Source organism: Sinocyclocheilus grahami, unplaced genomic scaffold (assembly GCF_001515645.1).
Source record: "Sinocyclocheilus grahami isolate Dianchi unplaced genomic scaffold, SAMN03320097.WGS_v1.1 scaffold2461.1, whole genome shotgun sequence".
Taxonomy (NCBI): domain Eukaryota; kingdom Metazoa; phylum Chordata; class Actinopteri; order Cypriniformes; family Cyprinidae; genus Sinocyclocheilus; species Sinocyclocheilus grahami.
Genome location: NW_015507640.1, coordinates 15,416 through 24,516, shown reverse-complemented (window position 1 = coordinate 24,516; position 9,101 = coordinate 15,416). Strand labels below are relative to the sequence as shown.

At 38.8% G+C, this 9,101-nt stretch overlaps 1 pseudogene; it reads right to left on the bottom strand.

The window, feature by feature from the left end:
* Positions 1–2,959: 2,959 nt before the first annotated feature.
* LOC107575092 (RNA-directed DNA polymerase from mobile element jockey-like) lies at positions 2,960–7,283 on the bottom strand (annotated as a pseudogene).
* Between the last annotated feature and the right edge of the window lie 1,818 nt (positions 7,284–9,101).

Genomic DNA, 9,101 nt, shown 5'->3' with positions numbered 1-9,101 from the left:
GGAGGGGTAGGAGTAAGGGGAAGGGCCAGATAGCCCTTCAAACGAAGATTTTTGGGACCACACTTTAAACAAAGGGGTATGAATTATCTCAGCATAAACCGGCTACAGCGGCAACATGGCTGTCCGAGCGAACAAAAAGACACATAAATGTAAGCATTATCGACATTAATAAAGATTTTAACGAAAAGTAATCATTTGTTTTATGTTACTTTCAATCGTGAGTTCATATTTATGGTCATGTTACTCAAAGAAATGTTTGCAAAAAATCGCTAAAGTTTGCTAACGTCATATCATTACAGACTGCACGATAGTGCCACAACATAGGCTATTTTCATATCTGATCAGGGCGATAATAACCACCATAGACATTGAGGAGGGCTATTACCCCCAATAATTATAAATCCCTAAACCCTTTTCTGAAATATTGCCAATTTGAGAGAGAGAGAGAGAGAGAGAGAGAGAGAGAGAGAGAGAGAGATGAAAGTTGCGTGTGTGCGCATTTGTGCGTTTCTCTTTTTAGGGTGAGTTTACTTCAAATACAGCGATTTTATCCTCTCGCTGCTGGAAAATATAACGTAGCGATTCAGTATTTAAACTGTTATTAATAAAAGTCGTGGGACAGCGTTGACAAGTTTCTTTGCTCCTGGATGTGTGAGCTGCGCGATATCTGATGTGTGTGTGTGTGTGTGTGTGTGTCAGTAAGCAGTGCATTAATATAGAATGGTAATTAAAGGCTCTAATGCACACCAGCACACCAGTATATGTGTGTGAATTGTAGGAGCTTTCACCCCAAACTGAAAGTAACTCCTGATCTCCCCTTATGCAAAGAAAATATATTTCCTAATATATAAATGATCAATATATTAAACGACATAATGGTATATTAGAAATTAAACAGAATAATATATTTTGTAAATATATTACAATACATTGAATAATACATAAGGAATTTCCGTTTTTCATATATTGAAAAATATGTGACAATGTATTTACTAATATATCACAATATATGTCATTTTATATTCAGTAATACACTTTATAATGTATAGATGTACATGTAATAAGATATGGAATTGCATGTGTAAAAATATATTGAACAAATATTCATCCAGTATATACACACACATATATGGAAATATATATTTATAATATTTAACGATCCACTTATGATATACACATTTCATATTTTAAAATATAACTAGTTTACAATAGCATAAGCACACCTGCTCATAATAAAGAACTGAGTGAACAGACTATCACCGTTCTAAACAGTGCACTACTATTACTTTTTAAATAAAATAACATAATTTAACAGTGTTTGGCCAATTGTCTTCCTGACCACAGACTCTACTCTTCTGCACAATGGTAAGCCCACAAACTTACACATACCAGAAACCCTTTTACAATACGCTTATGTGCGTATCTGCACGTAGTATATGCTTTATAATTTTGTCTTTATCATTGTCTTGGTACATTAAGCCACATTAAGCATTATTTGTGTTGAGCGTTTTAAAGTCCCTTTTCAAGTTCTGCTAATTCACAAGCCGAGGGAGAGTAATACTCGCGAAGGTGATGTTAATTATTAAACCAAACAAAATCAAAACACGCAGCAATATGATTATTGTATTGAGTGACAGGCGGTGGGTTTAATCGGTGACATTATTAATAGATTTACTATCGATTCTTCTTGTCATTTCTGAGACCTGCTTCCCTTGGGGTTTTTAGACATAAAACCGAAAAAATACACTGCATTGCCCAGTTTTCTCTCAGAATGATGATCAGAGTTACTTTTGCAATTCTCGATGCAGCATGAATGACAAACAATGGTGACATTGTCCACAATCACGACAGAAAATCAAAATACTGCCCTGAACTCAATAGCGGAGAGGCAGCGCGATCCTCTCAGTATGGCGGCTTAAACAAAGCAGTTTCTCAGAACTCAACGTGGTGTGACGTCAGTTTCACATTAATAAAATCAATTAATTAGAGATGCTTTTGATTATTAAAATTTAATGAGACCATTAAAATGGAATCCAGAAAGTTAATGTTAAACACAGCATTTGGTAAAAATAAAACCAAACTTAAACTTTTCATAAATTGAGGTTAAATTGTGTAAGTTCCATGACTTTGATTAATTAGACATGTTATTTTGATTAATATACATTTTATTTAACCATTAAAACAGAGTCTAAAAAGTTAAATAGAAAAAAATGGAATCCAGAAAAATTTAAATGAAAATAAAATAAAACAGAATTTGGGAAACAATGAAACTAACTTCACAGGGCTGTATGTGTGTTTTCTTTTCAGCTTTTCTGAGCTGGCAGACATGCCAGAAAAAGTAAATAAAATAAAATAAATAAATAAAAGTTAACAAAAGTGAAAATGTCATCCGATGTCTTCTTTTAAATTTTGTGCATTTATTTATTTAATGTATTTATTTAATTGATATATATATATATATATATATATATTAGTGCTGTCAAATGATTAATCGCGATTATATATATATATATATATATATACACACACACACACACACACACACACATATATATATATATATATTAATCAATTTATATGCATATATATTATATTGCATATATTAATTTTACAGGCCATGTCCGGTATCTGATATATTTATATCTATAAATATAAAATCTGTAAAATATATAATTGTTGCAAAGATTTACAGTAAAACGCAAAGTCTCAAATTCACAGGTTCATAAAATGTAGGTTAATTATTCATATTTCCCCATGAGCTGATTCGCTACATACATAACGATTACATAATTTATACAACACAATCATATAATCATTGAACAGGAAGTAAATATTATGCTGCACATTGTCTGTCACATCTACCCCTAAATCATACAGACAGCTGAAACCCCTGAACAGGATTTAATCTTAAAGATTGCTGAAATAATTCCTTTTCGGTCTGCACTACCACTTGCAGATTTCAAAGCTGCTTGTGAGGACGGTCATGAACTGACACAGTTGCACCAGATAATTCGGTCAGGTTGGCCTAAAGTTGAAAAAGTCAATCTCCATTAACCTAAGGTTGTACTTTCCAATACGAGATGAGCTGGCAGTTGAGACACCATTGATTTTCCGTGGGCAGTGACTGGTGGTTTCCGATATCACTCAGAGAGAGAATCATTCTCCTTGCACATGAGGGACATCAGGGTCTGGTTCACAAAAAACAACGACTCGGGGAATTATATTGGTGGCTGCGAATGGATGACTTGGTCAACATGATATTGTCAGCCTGTACGACCTGTCAGGCAAGTGATAAGTCAGCCAAAACATGTCCACTTCCTACGCAGGGGAAACCCTTGCATCATTACGTCAGACAATGGTCTGCAGATTACTTCTTCTGATTTTGCTGATTTCATGAGAGAACAAGGAATAAAGCAAATAAAAACAAGTGTTGACCACCCTCAATCTAATGGTGCCATTGAACGGTTCAACCGAGTTCTGAAAGAGTGTATTCAAGCAGCAGAGAAGGCCCACAAGCCTTGGAAACCTGCAGCTGTCACCATGCTACAGAGGTACAGAGCAACACCCCATGCTACAATTGTTGAGACTCCTTTCCAACTCTTGAGGGGAAGACCCATGAGAACAAAGCTGAACATCTTACCATCAGAAAAGGAAGACAATACATATGACCAGGTCAGAGCCAGGGTGGTACAAAGACAGAAAAGAAGTAATAATAAAAATAATAAATTTTATTTATAACACCCTTTAAATTCACACAGAATCCCAAAGTGCTACATATTAAAAGCAAGAAAAAATATTAAGAATCATTCAAAGGCCTTGCTAAAAATGTAGGTTTTGAGGCCACGTTTAAAAGCATTGACAGTCTGTGGAGTCCGTAGATGGTCAGGGAGAGCATTCCACAAACTCGGAGCAGCTGAGCAGAAATCCCGATCTCCCATAGTGCGAAGCTTAGTCCTGGGGGGTTTTAATAGATATGTTAATGCAGAACGGAGTGTACGTTTAGAAGTTTGTGGAGTAAGGAGTTCCTTGAGATATGATGGGGCATCGCAGTGGATGCACTGATGGGTAAGGAGGGAGACCTTATAAACAATCCTGAATGAAACAGGAAGCCAGTGTAGTGATTTGAGAATGGGAGTGATGTGATTGTATTTGCGTACCCTCATCAGGATCCTAGCAGCACTGTTCTGAATGTACTGCAGTTTCAGTAGGCTTTTGCCAGGGATCCCGATGAGGAGCGCATTACAGTAGTCCAGCCTGGAGGAGACAAAGGCATGGACAAGCTTTTCCGCATTTGCAAGAGTGAGCATAGGACGAAGTCTAGCGATATTCCTAAAATGGAAAAAGGAAGTCTTGCACAGATATTTAACATGAACCTCAAAGGTGAGATGAGAGTCCATTCTAAAACCCAAATTGATAACTGATGTTGAGAGTGGAATGTTTTAGCCAGAAAAGGTAATGCTGGAAATGACAGATGTCTAGACCTGGTGTGGGGTGCCTACTAGAATGGCTATTTTGGCTCATCCATGCCTTTACCTCCTCCAGACAGGTAGTCAAGTTGGAAGATGACAGGGCAGCAGAAGTGGATGAGTTGATCTTAAGGTAAAGTTGAGTGTCGTCAGCATAGTAATGAAATTATATTCCATGCCGGCTAATGACATGACCGAGAGGGAGCATATACACAGTATAAACAGAGTGGGGCCGAGCACTGAGCCTTGAGGGACACCACAGGTCACATTGTGTGTTAAGGATTTAGCCTCTCCCAAAGCAACATATTCCATTCTCCCAGTAAGGTAGGATGAAAACCAGATATAGACAGAGTCAGAGCGACTGATGGTGTGACTTAAATTATACAGAAGTATGTTGCGATCCACAGTGTTGAATGCTGCAGTCAAATCCAGAAGGATGAGAAGAGATGGAGAACCAGCATCTGCTGCCATCAGCAGGTCGTTTGTGACCCTCCCCAGTGCTGTTTCGGTGCTGTGGCCAGAGCGGAAACCAAACTGGAATTTCTCAAACAGATTGTTTTGTTTTAAATGGGTCTGAAGTTGTGTAGCAGCTTCCAACAGTGTTTTCCAACACTTTAGTAAGAAATGGAAGGTTAGAAATGGGCCTGTAGATGGCAAGGACTTCTGTATCTAAAGTTGTTTTTTTGAGGTGTGGTCTGATGACAGCAGTTTTCAGTTCAGGTGGAACATGACCAGCCTGGAGGGAGTGGTTGATAATCTTATGTAGGGGACCTACCTTCTCTATTACGTGGAGACTTTTATTTGTCTTTTGACACGGGCGCCGCCATGTAGAAAAAAAGGGTAGTAGCACCTGAGCTCGTTGAGGCTGTGGATCTGAGCAGCGGCGAGCTGAAAAATAGTCCTTGGATAATTTTATGACGCTAATAGGTTGCGTTTAGACCCGCGACCTGCCTTTCAGTCGCGCAGTGTTGTATCTGAGTCTCCGGTTGTTTGATGATCGTTATTGAACGTGTCGGGATAGTTTTTCTGCAGAATTCGCACGTGAAGCGGAGGAAGTGGGCCTGATCGCGTCTAACAGTTATGCGGCAGTGTGGCAAAACTGCGCTTGTTTTGTTTCGCGTCCAGTTTGTTTTGTTCAACCGAACTTAAATCACGCTGAATCCAGTTGCTTAGTGTACTAGTAGAATTCGCTGAAGCGTTGAGGGGTGCTGTGTATTGTTCGTCTTCGCAATCTGATCTCCGTCAGCTGGGGATTGTGCCCTCGTTGGATCGTGTTGAAGCTGTCAGGATCACAGGGGAGGGTAACGATCGCTGAGAGTCAAAGAGTGAAGAAACATTACCCTGCCATCCATTGGATTTCATTCAGCGTCTCATCCTCAAACAAAGAGGGGTGATATACATTATTTTCTTCATTGGATTCTGAATGCTGGTAAGCAAGTCATTGTTTTCTCTTCTGTGAGTGTTAAGAACTGAACTGTGAACAAGTGAATTTTCCTTGCGAGGGGAATTCATATATTTTCTTTTTCTTGCACTTGGAGGGACTTTTTGACTCGTGAAATTTTGAATGGACTGGAAATAATCTCCTTTCTTTTTTAGTCTTATTCATGGAAGAAAACTTTTGAATTTTTGAACTGAATCAAAAAGAACTTTTGATTTGTTGTAGCTTAAATAAATGTCAATATATTTAAGTTGAACCTGTTTACACAAATTTTTGAGTCACTTATACTAAGGAGTGGGGGCGTCTTACCTGTTCTGTTAGATCTGGGGAGGATGGGTTTTGCAGTCAGTTACATTTGTTTCCTGAGTTTCCTGCACACACACACTTCAGGTGGCTGCCATGTACTAAATAAATCCTGAAGCCCACCTCGCCACTTCTTGAGCATTTCCACATTGCAACACTACAGGCACCACATACAAGAGACCCTTGTACAAAGCATTGGGTGGGGGGACTAGGATCCTGTTTCTCACTCAGTCTTCCTTAGATTAAGTGGTATATCTCCCCCACAAGGTGGTGGCCTATTCGCCTCCGCCACACTTAGTAATCAGGGGACTTATGGCACAAATGTTAGATTTCATCAAGGCTGTAGGAAAAGGGTACAGGGCGCAAGTGGATGGTTTCATCTTTCTGATTATGTCCTCAACCTCTCACTGTGAGATGTCAGAGGGAAGTCATGGCCTAATGGTTAGAGAGTCGGACTCGTAACCCAAAGGTTGCGGGTTCGAGTCTCGTACCGGCAGGGATTGTAAATGGGGGGGAGTGAATGTACAGCACTCTCTCCACCTTCAATACCATGACTGAGGTGCCTTTGAGCAAGGCACTGAACCCCCAACTGCTTTCTAGTATGGGTAACCATACTTGGCCACATGTCACTCACTCAGAGAAACAGCAGAGAGGTTGGGGAGTCCCAGGCTGTAAATCAGCAGTCAAGAAAGGCAGAGCAGAGGAACTGGACAGAGTGGCTGTATTACACTGAAATCCACTCCACATTTTATGTCCTGCTCAGTGTAAAGCAATCTCACGTTATTTCCCATGCGGTCCAGCTTAGCGTTGTGAAATCTCACAGTGATTCCCTTCTTACTCACACCGAAAGCGATGTTGCTCTGATGACGTGACAAATGTGCGACATCGGTCTAGATTGATGGAATCCCCAAGGTAGAGCAGCCAGGCTGATGGTAAACAAACCTTTGACAGGAACTTCTGTGGATGTAATGTGGTCGGTGCAGGAGTCCAAGTACTTTAATGGCTGCAATGCACGTTGGAACCACGGTGTGGTTGTTAAGATTCAGCAGCTGCGGGATGCAATACTTAAGCCTCATGCCGGTCGCCAAATGAGTTCAGCTGGAGCTAGCCATTAGCGAGACTGAGACTGTCAAAACTGTCGAGCACAATGAAAAAATTGTCCATGACATGGCAATGAGGTACAAGAGTCACCACACCAGAGCAGCTGAAAGGCTGCCCAGGGAGTTAACCTACACTGTAAAATCTAATTAGTTGGGCTTACTTAAAAAAAAGCATGCAAACCGATTGCCTTGAAAAAATTAAGTAAAGTGAAATAGGAATAGTATGTTGTACTGACAGATGCTTAGTATAGTTTACTTACATAAGAGTTCTGGTAACTAAAAAAGAACTGTAGGGGGTACTTGATCCTTTCACTTAGGTTTACTTATGACTTACTGATATAGCTACTCACTGACTCCCAGAGTGCATTGCGGCATGAATAAATTATGCAGTTGCTTTGTTTTACAATTGTTGTTTTTATTTGCTAATTTTATTTGCTGTCTTGTGTCAGTAGTAGCACAACAAAAAGAGCAAAAAAAATGGTTATTGTTACAATTAATAAAAATAAATGAAATTTAATTGTTACCATTGTTGTGATTCGTGTGCTGAATGTTTAAGTATGTGTCTTCACTTTCTAGAAGCAATCTATTTATTACTTTGATTCCCTTGAAACAAGTTATTCTTATTTCATATTGCATTGCTGCATTAAAAGAAAAATTGTTATAGCAACATAAACAAAGTTCCAAGTACATAAACAAACATGTTTTAGGAAAATCAACATCAATTGAGTATGAAGTCAGCTTATGTGATGTTCTCTCAAATATTACAGTTGTATTGAAAATTCTGCATGCATGATGACTGGAAAACGAGTGAATGCAACTAGTGAAAGATGACTGCAGACATGGAGGAAATGAGTGAAAAGTCTATTAAGACTCATTTTCTTTTCTTCTTGTGTTATGTTGCACATTAGCAACATATTAGTGTACTGCTGCCTCTCACTGCTTTATTAATGTCATTGGTTCCTTTGTGGCTACTTGAATATTTTAAGTGTCACTCAAAACGGTAAGTAAATTGTTTTATTTGCCTTGAAATTAGCTGTAACTTAATAAAAACTAGTAAGTATAACAACTAAGTAAAGATTACTAATTAAATCTAAGTAAGGTAAACTATTGGATTTTACAGTGTAGTAGTATCAGCAGACGTGTAGCGTCTGGACCACTCAAACACACAATATATATTTTGATAGATAGATTTATCAAATACTCTGTAACACCCCAGGAAGCCGAACAGGCCCCTGGTTCCATAGCAACCCTGACACCAGATACTTTTACGACCTCATGGAATGTGAGCAGGGAAAAGCACTGTCATTTTATAAGGAAAATCCCCAAGGCACAGTAGGAATGGACTTTTCTACTAATTAATTCATAGGAAAACTTTTATTTGAATGAACACACATAGCCTTCAGGTCATGGTGTATATTATTGTCATCGTGTATTTTGTCTTTGAGATTGTATACTGTTTTACGCAGGCTTATGATCGAAACATTCCTTCCTGTCATCTTACATATATATAACCCTACCATGTTTAGTATATATGAATTAGACTTCTGATGATCTAAACAAGCGTGTATATTATATGTTGGTACATAGGCAATATATATTAGTGTCCTGAGAATCTTTAGTAATTTTGACTCAAGTCCATTTGCAAATTACCATGCTTAGAGACAAAGGGTCATAAAGCCCTCCAGCAATTGCCACCTCCCGCTTGGAATTTCTGTATATCTCATTGGACAAGCCCACCTTGAGAGGCGTGACTCTTCTCCGACCTTAAAGGCCCACACCAGGGACCCTCCCGGA